Source organism: Eurosta solidaginis, chromosome 1 (genome assembly GCF_040869045.1).
Source record: "Eurosta solidaginis isolate ZX-2024a chromosome 1, ASM4086904v1, whole genome shotgun sequence".
Classification (NCBI taxonomy): domain Eukaryota; kingdom Metazoa; phylum Arthropoda; class Insecta; order Diptera; family Tephritidae; genus Eurosta; species Eurosta solidaginis.
The window spans coordinates 92,197,334-92,209,456 of NC_090319.1; the positions used below are offsets into that span (position 1 = coordinate 92,197,334).

The 12,123-nt window shown below is 39.1% G+C and overlaps 3 long non-coding RNA genes across 3 annotated transcripts; 2 read left to right on the top strand and 1 right to left on the bottom strand.

The window, feature by feature from the left end:
* The first annotated feature begins 1,501 nt into the window (after positions 1 to 1,501).
* LOC137236491 (uncharacterized) lies at positions 1,502 to 1,931 on the top strand. Its single transcript, XR_010948449.1, has 3 exons — positions 1,502 to 1,600; positions 1,666 to 1,706; positions 1,801 to 1,931. It is a non-coding gene; the product is annotated as an uncharacterized lncRNA (long non-coding RNA).
* Positions 1,932 to 2,646: 715 nt separating this feature from the next.
* LOC137236494 (uncharacterized) lies at positions 2,647 to 3,751 on the top strand. Its single transcript, XR_010948450.1, has 3 exons — positions 2,647 to 2,858; positions 2,936 to 3,113; positions 3,175 to 3,751. It is a non-coding gene; the product is annotated as an uncharacterized lncRNA (long non-coding RNA).
* Positions 3,752 to 4,014: 263 nt separating this feature from the next.
* LOC137236495 (uncharacterized) lies at positions 4,015 to 4,971 on the bottom strand. The gene is made up of 3 exons (XR_010948451.1): positions 4,785 to 4,971; positions 4,322 to 4,725; positions 4,015 to 4,247 (listed from the first exon to the last, which is right to left on the bottom strand). It is a non-coding gene; the product is annotated as an uncharacterized lncRNA (long non-coding RNA).
* Between the last annotated feature and the right edge of the window lie 7,152 nt (positions 4,972 to 12,123).

Genomic DNA, 12,123 nt, shown 5'->3' on the forward strand with positions numbered 1-12,123 from the left:
GGACAAGAATGATGAGTGACTTGTAGAGCGTGGTTTTTGTTCGTCGAGTGAGGAATTTTCAATTGTCTCCCCATTTCAAAGTGGCACTTGCTGGCAAGAGTTATTCGCCGTTTGATTTCTAAGCTGATGTTATTTTAGCTGTTGATGCTGGTTCCCAGGTAGACAAAGTATTTCTGGTCCTGGATGATAGCAAGTACCTCGTCTTGCTCTCATTTACCGCAAGTTCCAATTTTTTGCCTTCTAATCCAATCCAGAGAAGGCATTATATACGGCTCGTCTGTTAAGGCCAATAATATCAATATCAACAGCATCTCGAGCAATTCTACGGTCTGCAGAGATTTGAGGGGTTGTTCAGAGCAACACTTTCAAGGGATCACCAGTGTAATCTACAGCTTCTTAAATCTAATGGTTAATCCCACATACCCGTCCCGAATCCTGTTTATTTAGCACGCTATGTTCTGGTGACCCCAAGTTTCTCACGGCATGAAGGAGTTGGATGAACTAGAAGGTTCAACGTGGTCATATAAAACCGTTCCCGTGATGCTTGGGCTAATAACATAGTGGTGCTATTTTATGGAACGTATGGGATCGCCATGAGGCAAGGTACCATCAACATCCAATAAACTCTTCGGGGGTCTCTTAGCGCCACAAGAAAATTGTATAAGAGCGGCTAGATTTGCTCTTGAACTATCTTCTCCAGCAATAGGTTATAGAAATCGCCTTGTCTGAAGCCGGTTTGGCTTTGAATGGCTCGGGGAACTCTTTCCCACATGACACCAACCATCTTTCCAATTGTAATGTGGACACTACGCCTCTAGCATCAACTTCCCTATGGTCCACCGCTGTTGAAACTGCTAATTTCCTTGGACTTCCGTTGGGAGACTTTGAAAACAATTTGTGTGTGGTTGCAGAATGAGGCGAAGCACTGTTAACAGAACAACAACAACAACAACAGCTCTTTCCCAATCCTTACGGAGCTGGTGCTGTTGCTCAACGTTATTTGGCCCGGGCAGGCATTGAAAAGTTAAGTGTTCTATCTATGAGCAAAAATGACACGCCCATCATCATATCCTTCCTGATATACGCCTCGGAATCATGGACGGTATCGAAAGAAGAAGGGATTAGCCTTAAAGTATCTGAGAGAAAAGTAATCTGGACGACTCATGGTCATCTCATACTATAGACACCCGAATTTGCCACCATATGAAAGGGCAGATATTTACTGAGTTCAGCACCCAATCGGCGTCTGTTGAAGCTAAGATAAAATTGCCGAAGTCAAGCGCCAAATAATGAAGCTAATGATTGAAGTTGAAGTTTTTAGGGCGCCATTTAGTAGACACATCACTTGCTTCTTTTTCCATCTCTGATATTTCGTTCAATCATATTATGTCGGTTATTATGCTTTCAAAATTACATATTGCAATTATATTCAATTTAAAGCAAATAAACAAAAGAAAAAAAGATTAACAACAGGCCAATTCAAAATTGTATCTAATGAGCGGAAAAATTGGACCACTGTCACGCCTCTACATTGGGCTGATTAACGCAGTGGATAAACATGTACCAGCGAAGATGCGCCCATTCTGGGAACATCCAGCAGGTGATTGCAGAAATATACATGTGTATAAAAACGGAATACTGATACATAATTATTCGTTTATTTAGGTCCAAAAACAATCTTCTTCTGGGCGCCGCTCGGCAAATGGGTATGTATGAAGCTCTTTATCTTATTGAGCTGATCCACTATGGAGGATATCCACGCAATGTCCATTTTCAACTAATTTCAGACACTCGTTTTAGCTGGACTCGGTGATATGAAGCGTCCTGCACATTTATTGTCAATCAATCAGTCTGCTACTTTAGCTGTAACTGGACTTATTTGGTCACGCTGGTCGCTGATTATTATTCCAAAAAATTGGTCGTTATTTTCGGTAAACATTTTTATAGCTCTTACGCAAGTTATCCAAATTGGACGTGCATTGCATTATCAACAAAGCATAAAAAATAATCCGGGGAACTAAATTTTTAAATGACATAAAATTTTCTAAATAAAACCTTGAACTAAGTTTGGGAACAACTCCATTGATCTTTGTTAACTTCTTTGATTGTGTAGAGGTTAGGGATCGTCGCAATTAACTAGGTAGTTTCCAAAGAAATAAATTACTGCAAAAGAAAGACCTTGCAGAAAATAGTGAGTTCTGCGGCAATCACTATCAAGCAGTTTACGACGAAAAGAAAGCGACGAACGTTGATGTCATGGTAGGTGTTGGCTGATAGGAATAACGCCCAAAAGTTCTACCCGAAAATACGGTATATTACTGAAGAGTTCAAGACAGTAAAATTCCTGTAGGTATGATAAGAGCGACAGGCAGGAATGTAACCGACGTACAAAGTTTAAGAGAGCACTTCACATTGCTAGATAGCAAGGGAGATGAGGAACCCGAACTAAATCGTTCCCAAGATGGTCGGGCTAGCACCTTAATGGTTCTGTGTTACCGGAGCGTACCGAATCTGTATCCGGCAAAGGACCATCGCATCGATAACACTCCCCAAAGCCTCCGGAGAGTAACCATATCGATACAACAACAACAGGAACCCAAACTATGACGAAGTTAGAATAGCAATATTCCGGCTAAAAACAACAAACGGATTACAGGCGAAGCTGTTAAAACATGAGCCCCTATTATGAGCATCTTTCGATCTTCGATCTTCGTTGGCTATCGAACATCGAAAATCGAATTAGAAGTTGGTATTATGACACCTCATCTCTGTCGAAATTTTCGTTGTGTACCGAATTTTGTAGCGAATAGAAATTTGTTGTCGACGCTGTATCGAACAAAAAAAGAATTGTTTAAAATGTAAGTTTTTTGTATTTATGTTCTAATTTTTTACTACCTAGTAGTAATCTTAAAATATTTGAATTCATTTTATATAGGTCCAAGGTCGTGAGTACAAAACAACAGCTTGAAAGACTGGTTTCAATTATGGAAAAAAATTCCCATATAGCAAAATGAACTTGCACAAAGGTTCAGGTGACAAAAAAGTGGGATGATATAACAGTGGAGCTGAACTGTTTAGGACCACCAGTAAGAACGACGGAAAAGTGGATTAAGGTGAACTAAAGAACCATAGAAGTCAATTCTGTATAATACAACTTTATTTTTGTCGTCTCAGATGTGGGCTGACATGAAGTCAAAAACAAAAACAAAAATGTCGGAGAACATAGTGGAATACCGTGCAACTGGTGGTGAACCAAACAGGTTAAATATCTTTACGCATTCAGAAGAGTCTATAATGGGTTTGTTAAGTCTTCAGACCAGTGTAGATCCACCTGGACAAGAGCATGGCCTTAGTACTAATGCGAATGAAGAATGTGAAGATATGATTGTGGAGCGATTATATAGTGATAACTTAGAATCGGATGAGAATTTGGAAGTAAGTGGACAAAGTGGTGCACCTGATGAGGAGAGGCCACGAAAAGCAAATCGAAAAAGTGCAGCAAAAACGATAGGCTCAAACTATTGCAAGAGCAGACAGCAAATCAAAAAAATGTTTAAGAAGAGATGCTGAAAACATTGGAAGAGATCAAAAAAAGTGCTCTTGATACAGAAAAGTATGCGAAGAGAACGTATAGCTTGGAGTACTATTATAAACGTGATTTTTTGAAATTGAAACAGGAAAAGCTGGAGTTGTATAAAAGCCAAATGAAAAAATAAGGCCATCACAAATTTATGCTTTAAGTGCTGAACAATACCTGATTTTTTTTTTTTAAACAAACATATGAAACTGAAGTGATATTTTTTATACCAAATTTATAATAAAATTTAAGACTGTATTATGAAAACTGAAATTCTTTAGCTTTTAAGAACCATAATGAATTTAACAAATATTTTTTTATATACATATATACATGTATATGAATTTTTTATTTCAATAAAATGAAGTATCTACAAAACTCGCAATATTTAGTTTCTGATTTCTTCTGCTTCGGAGTTGGTTGTGGAATCAATTTCGGCGAATGGGATATCATGGTCGTCCTCTTCATTAGATAACTCTTCTACAGAAATTTGTATTGTGCAAAGCCGCACACACGTTTATAATTTGTATTGCTTTTTCTGGTGTGTAGTGAAGGGCTCTTGCTGTTCCAAATGTGATTTCAAGGCCGACATATTGAACACACAAGAATCATGTGTTGCTCCCGGATATTTTGCATTTATGTATCGTATAGTCATAGAATGGTCACAAACCTAAAAAATATTTGTATAAAGATGTAAGCTTATGTATTTACAACCTGAAACTAATATCAAAATGGTATACTTACAATCATAGCATTAATGCTGTATAATCCTTTTCTTTTGTAATATAAATTCTGTAATTCTTTTTTGGGAGCAACAATTTTAATGTGTGTGCCATCAACACAGCCAATAATCCCTGGAATTCTGCTAACATTATAGAAATGCAACTTTGATTGATGTAGCTCAGCCTCCTCATAATTGAATTTTATCCATCTTTCACAAATAAAATTTTCCAAGACATTCAACACCTCTGTTAGAACCACAGACACATTCGGCTGGGCAAGTACGAATGCATTTTCGTTTCCAATGCTCAGTTGGTAGGATCCCCGAGCACAAAATCGGAGAACTGTTGCATTGCTGAAGCAGTTCATCTGTACTGGACAACAAGTCCATGAACGCTTCTTTGGACAGTCTGAAGTTTTGAATAAATCTATAAACAAAACTTATAATTTCAACAATTTAACAACTTATTTAGAAAGCTATACTTACGTGGTGGAATTCATTTTCAAAGTATTTGAAGCATCCCCCACGCGTCTTCTACTTCTGGCTAGCTCCAGTAAGCTTTTCTCTTCATCTGACGAATCATAAAACCACAATTCCGTCGTAGTCATACTTTTATTTTCAATATTTGCATTTAATAACTAGTTCTGCTTTTGTCTATTTATTTTATTTTATTTGACAGCTGAAGGAAATGTGCTATTGTGAACTTTTGAATTTATCGAAATTCACAATAATGCTTGCCTTCATCGAACGTGCGTCATAATATCGAATGAAAATTCGTTCGATCAGCTTTTCGACCACAGTCGAAGATCGAAAGATGCTCATAATAGTGGCCATGGAATCGAAGATTTTGTAAAAAGCAATTAACCAACATCTATGCAAACTATGGTCGGATGAGCGCTTGCCTCCAGATAAGAATTTAAGTGTGCTTTAGCCAAACGACTTGCTCATTGTGCGAAAGAGTAGAGAATTCTAAATGTCTCAAAGTTCCGTGGGATGCTGGGCGTAACAGCTATTGCATCACGTTATTGCAATATAGACCCATGTAATTTTTCACTAATATCGGCCCAGGGGAGGACTAACACAATTCGTGTTCGCGTCGAATACCAAAAACATTTACTGAGCGGTGCACAGTGAGTGGCATTTTTGCTTGGTTTAGACGCGAAAAGTAAAAATTTTCAAGTCATTTGTTTGTTGAAATTTGAATGCAGTTTGTTTTTAAAATGTCCAAAGTATATAACAGTAATTATAATTTCTTATAATCATTGTTCTACATTGAATAATCTGCTGTCAAACTGTGAGTTGTTCATGACGCGCTAAGTAGTACAATTTACAGAAGTGAAATTAAATAAAACTTTGTGGTGAAACAAAAGCTACCCGAAAACTTATCCCACAGGAGTAGAAAAGTGCAAAAACAAAAAATGCAACAATTTACAAAAGCAAACCTCAATTTTTTTACTATCTTTGTATTAAGTCCCTTTCATGTTTGTCCCCTCATTTCCATACGAATTGTTGACCCACGGAAAAGCATTTTTCGGTAACTTCCCGTTGAGCTAGACACTTGATACTTAGAACATAGTTCAGATATGGGAGATATTACAATGCAAGTGAAAAAAATCCGTTAGGTGGCGCACGGATCGAGATATACAGAAAATTAGGCCCCTATTATGAGCATTCTTCGATCTTCGCTGGCTATCGAACATCGAAAATCGAACTTGAAATTGGTATTATGACAACTCATCTCTGTCGAAATTTTCGTTGTGTATCTAATTTTCAAGCGAATAGAAATTTGTAGTCGATGCTGTATCGAATAGAAAAAGAATTGTTTAAAATGTAAGTTTTTTGTATTTATGTTCTACTTTTTTACTACCTACTAGTAATTTTAAACTATTTGAATTAATTTTATATAGGTCCAAGGTCGTGAGTACAAAGCAACAGCTTGAAAGACTGGTTTCAACTATGGAACAAAATCCCCATATAGCAAAAGAACTTGCACATTATAGAAATGTAACTTTGCTTGATGCAGCTTAGCCTCCTCGTAATTCAATTTTATTCATCTTTCACAAATAAAATTTTCCAAGACATTCAACACCTTTGATAGCACCACAGACACAGTCGGCTGGGCAAGTCCGAGTGCATTGTCGTTTCCAACGCTCGGTTGGTTTGATGCTGGAGAAAATTATACTAGCTGCAGAACTTAAACGCACTGAAACAATATACTATAAAAGCGTGCAATTACTGGCATATGCTGATGACATTGATATCATCGGCCTAAACACCCGCGCTGTTCGTTCTGCTTACTCCAAACTGGAAAAAGAAGCGGTAAAGATGGGTTTGATGGTGAATGAGGACAAAACGAAGTACCTGCTGTCATCGAGCAAAGAGTCAGCGCATATGCGCCTTGGCAACCACGCTACTGTTGGCAGCCATAATTTCGAAATAGTAAAATACTTCGTTTATTTAGGAACCAGCATCAACACTAGCAACAACATCAGCACGGAAATCCAGCGAAGAATCAATCTTACCAGAAGCATGGACCATGGCAACAGCAGATGAAGCGGCTTTGGGAGTGTTCGAGAGAAAAGTTCTTCGAAAGATTTATGGACCTCTACGCGTTGGCGATGGCGAGTACCGAAGAAGATTTAATGATGAGCTGTACGAGCTATACGCAGACATCAACATAGTCCAGCAAATTAAAACGCAGCGGCTGCGCTGGCTAGGCCATGTTATGCGAATGAAAGATGATGCTCCGGCCAAGAAAGTGTTTCTATCGGAACCCGCCTATGGAAGCAGAGGTAGAGGGCGCCCCCACTCCGTTGGAAGGACCAGGTGGAAAACGATTTAAACTCCCTTGGTGTGACCAATTGGCGCCGGTTGGCGGATCGAAGGAGCGACTGGCGCGCCTTGTTGGACGGCCATAACCGTTTAGGCGGTTAAGCGCCAATTAAGTAAGTAAGTAAGTAAAATGGATATTGTAAATGAGCACATTGTAAATTGGCCAAATAGAGTAAATTGTGGATATTTTTTGCCTAATAACAAAAACAGATACATGAGTTTAAGTCGTTTAAATTTAAATACATCAAAGTACATAGGTATATCGGTTTTTTCGTTGGAGCTTCCTAATTCCGAGAATTTCGATAAATATATGTCTAATTCCATGGCATCGTCCTACAGCGATTCAGGCTTTTTTTTTATTCACCTGAGTCACCTTCTCAGTTTTCCTTCATATGTGCCACGAAAAAAAAAAATGTTTCATTGGGAGACACTCTTCAGAGGTTATTAATTTCCCTCCCCACAAAGAGATTGACTTGTTCCATCGGCTTACAGTTTTTACAGCTGATGTTTTGACAGTGTTTGACGGAATATAAATATAGGACCCGAGTGATTGAGAAGGACCATTAGTCTCTGCCTATTTGCATGGCATTTGTAGGTTGAATTCTATCTTACTTGAGCACATTTGTATTCAAAGTTAATTTTCCTTGCTATCAACAAAGCTACAGCTACCTATAGAGCCTACTTTAAATGACTGTAATTACAAACTATTGTGTTTAGAAGAATATTTTTCTTAGAAAATAGAGAAAAATAGTATATTGCTGTTGCAATTTTGAAACTCACAAACCATTATCTATACAGTATTTGACCATAAACCGCTAGGAAGAATATATGAAGGAACTTAAGAGCTTTTATAATATTGTTACGAATATTAGCAAAACTAAGAAGTGCTGCCAGCTCTAAGCGATGCTAAGCAGCATTGTAAATTTTACCAAGTAGCGCAACTAACAGCTGATCGCTCAAAATTTGCACACACACACAAACATCACTAATGGCCATATTACGGAAATCTTAGGGAAATTGAAGTTAAATTTTTAAACAGACATAAAATGTTATAATTTTGGAATATATAGCATCTAGGACACCTTATTTGCAGTAATTGAAAGAAAATGTTTGGTTATACTCAAGTATTTAATTATTTTTCTAAATTTATCTTTGATATTGATACAATGATTGATCCAATGCAACTCTGGTCTTCCTACTGTTCTTCATTCCACTCAATTCGAGTGCCTATTTTCACGGCCTGCGAGTGCCTTCCACTCTATTCGCAACATAACCTCGAATCATTGTAAACTTTACCAAGTAGCGCAACTAACAGCATTGTGAATGATGACAAAGTGTGATCTCTTCTGCATAAACGTCAAAATTCCAAAGTGATTGGATCACCTGATTCGTATTTGACTATCGCTGTCTCATTCTGTATCTCTTTCTATCACCCGCTGAAGATAGGCGCCGCCATATTGAACAGCCTGTCAAAACGCTGAAAAGTAGCCATATTGAACAGTCTGTCAGGCAGTTGACAGATAAGAGATCACACTTTGTCATCATTCACAATGACGTAACAGCTGATCGCTCAAAATTTGCACACACACACAAACATCATAATGGCCATATTACGGAAATCTTAGGGAAATTGAAGTTAAATTTTTAAACAGACATAAAATGTTATAATTTTGGAATATATAGCATCTAGGACACCTTAGTTGCAGTAATTGAAAGAAAATGTTTGGTTATACTCAAGTATTTAATTATTTTTTCTAAATTTATCTTTAATATTGATACAATGATTGATCCAATGCAACTCTGGTCTTCCTACTGTTCTTCATTCCACTCCATTCGAGTGCCTATTTTCACGGCCTGCGAGTGCCTTCCACTCTATTCGCAACATAACCTCGAATTAAGCTGCCAAACTATATAGTAAACAATGCTAAGCAGTGACGTGAATGCACATCAATAATTCAATCATCATGTATCTACATAAACGAAACAATAACTGCGTCTACATATATGTAGCATGTACGTATACGAGCAGCGGAGAGTCAATGAACAAATACATGCATATATCTGAGATACTCCTATAAGTATGCAATGAGAAAAACTATAAAATTGTGCAATTGTAGTTACAGCTGAGAAGTTTGAAAGCTGCTGGACTAGTAGATTCTGGAAGCGACTAGAAAATGCGAACGAGGAAACCAAAGAGTATAAAAGGCGACAGATGTACATGCGCTGTAATTCAGTTTGATTTGAGTTGTCAAGCAGTTACGACTAAGACGATATCTAGCGAGCAATAGCAGTATTATTTTGAATAGTGGAGTTTCATTTGAGCTATCAGTTTGGTTATTATGCTATTCGTTGCACAGTTTGAGTGTTATTGTGAAGTATTTTAATAAAGGCCATTTTTCCATTATTCAATATTTGAGTTATTTATTCAACAGTTTAGCGATACGAACCTAGCAAAAGGGCAAATAAGAGGATTTGGAGCAAATTCGTTACAATTGGTGTCAGAAGAGGAATTGTTGAATAAATTCCAGAGGACAACAAGGACATGGCAAAGTTCAGTGAATTGAAGATCCAGCAACTAAAGAAGGAGTTGGAGAGCCGTGGATTGAATACAAGCGGCGTTAAACTCGAACTTCAGGCACGGCTACGAGAGGCAATGGAAGCAGAAGGAATTGATGTGGACGAGTATGTCTTTTATCCTGATGAGGACGAGACAACAGCAAAAATTGAAGAGAAAAATGAAACACCGCAGACAATGGCGAACACAGACCTGAACATGATGTTGGCTGCAATATCGGCACAAATGTCCGAAATGTCATCACAAATAATAACAATAAAAGATGGAATCCCAAGAGACACGTATAACATCAAAGATTGAAGCACAAGAAACACGTATATCCGAAATGTCGTCGCAAATGTCATCTCAGCTGGAATCGCAGTCGACACAGATAACATCCAAGATGGAAACACAGCTCGAAGAACAGAAGACATATATGGCATCCCAACTGGAATCACAGGAGGCAAGTATTTCAGAAATGACGTCGCAAATGTCATCTCAACTGGAAGACCAAAAGACATATATGGCATCTCAATTGGAAGCGCAAGAGGCACGTATATCTGAAATGTCGGCAGAAATTTTGGAACAGGTATCATCAAAACTGGGAGCGCAGGATGCAAAAATGGCTCAATTTCAGGCAGAAGTAGATGATTTAAAAGGTCCTATGGAGCAGTTACAACTAAATCGCCCAGCTGTTTCAGCGAGTAATCCAAAGGCTCTGTTCCTTTTCAGGTCTTTAATCTACAGTTACAGAAGACCGCAGCAGTGAACCAATGGAATGCTGAAGATAAAGTTGCAGCTCTGTTCGTGGCACTGAAAGGGCCTGCCGCGGAAATCTTACAGACCATCCCAGAATACGAGCGGAACCACTACGAAACATTGATGAGCGCTTTAGAGAGACGTTACGGAAGCGAGCATAGGAAACAGATATTCCAAATTGAGTTGCAAAACCGCTACCAAAAAGCAAATGAGACATTGCAGGAGTTTGCTTCAGATATTGAAAGATTGGCTCATCTTGCAAATGCGGACGCACCCGTGGAATACACTGAAAGGGTAAAAATCCAGAGCTTCATACATGGCATACGAGATGTGGAAACGAAGCGGGCTACATATGCGAATCCAAAACTAACGTTTGCTGAAACGGTATCGCATGCTATGATTCAGGAAACAGCGTCGCTTCTGTGTAAGCCAGTTTTCAAAGCACGTCGTGTGAAAGTAGAAAGGCCAGAGTGGGTAGACACAATTTTGGAAGCACTGAAGGGATCTCAACAGAAGAATGCCGGAGTTATTAAATGTTTCAAGTGCGGCAACCCAGGTCACATTGCACGTCATTGCGATCTTGGTCCTAATAGTTCCAACAATGTGGGTGGCCGTAAACGCAAAGCTGGCGGAAATGAGCAAGAGCGTGTCGGATGTAAAGAACGAAAACTTGCCCCGGCTATTGAATGTCCTGTGATAGCTGTGTCGCAGATTGGAAGGAAATGAAGCAGTCTTACCATCAGAGGGAATGTGGATGGCAAAGAACGAGTACTGACTGTAGATACGGGCGCATCTCATTCCTTGATCCGATCTGACTTGACCAACAGGAGAGTAAACCCGTTACCTGGAGCAAAGTTGCGTACGGTCACTGGCGAATATAACCAAGTTCAGGGAGAAGTGATATGCGAAGTATTGATTGGGAAGGTCATGGTTCTACACAAATTTGTTGTGGCGGAGATTGTTGATGAAGTTATATTGGGAGTGGATTTCTTGGTTGACCATGACATCAAGATCGATATGCAGAGAAGGGTGATGCGTTATGAGAACCAAGATGTGCCACTTAACTTTAGTTTGGAAAAAGGGTTCAGCAGTAATCGGGTACTGGTGGAGAAGACTCGACGAAGGCCACGAAATTCAAAGGTAAAGGTTGATGGAACAAATGGGCCAAACAAATCAAAACCGAAGGTACCTGTGAGAGAAACACTGGCATTGAAAAGGCCTAACGGACGTACTAAAACGAAGAAAGAATGCAAGGGTGGTTTCAAGCCAAGGCACACTACTGTTGTGAAGCGTCGGAACGATACTGATTATGCAAAGCAAATCCGTCCAGCGCAAGCTCTGCGAATTAGTTCCTCATTGGCCGAGCAACAGAGTGCGAGGGAACGATACAGGATAATGAAACACAGGTACGGCAAGGAAAATAATTCGGAAGGTTTCCGGGAGGGAGATTTGGTACTGTTATACAACCCTCACCGTCGGAAAGGTGTTCCATCCAAATTTCGGTGCAGTTGGGAAGACCCGTACAAGGTTGTGAAGAAGATCAGTGATACCATCTACCGCATACAAAGCATTGAGAAACCACGGAGTAGAAGGGTGGTACATTTGGCGATGCTAGCAGCGTTTAGATCGAGAGATCTGATCGTCCCGATCAGACTTAGGTGGAGGGCAGTGTTACGAATA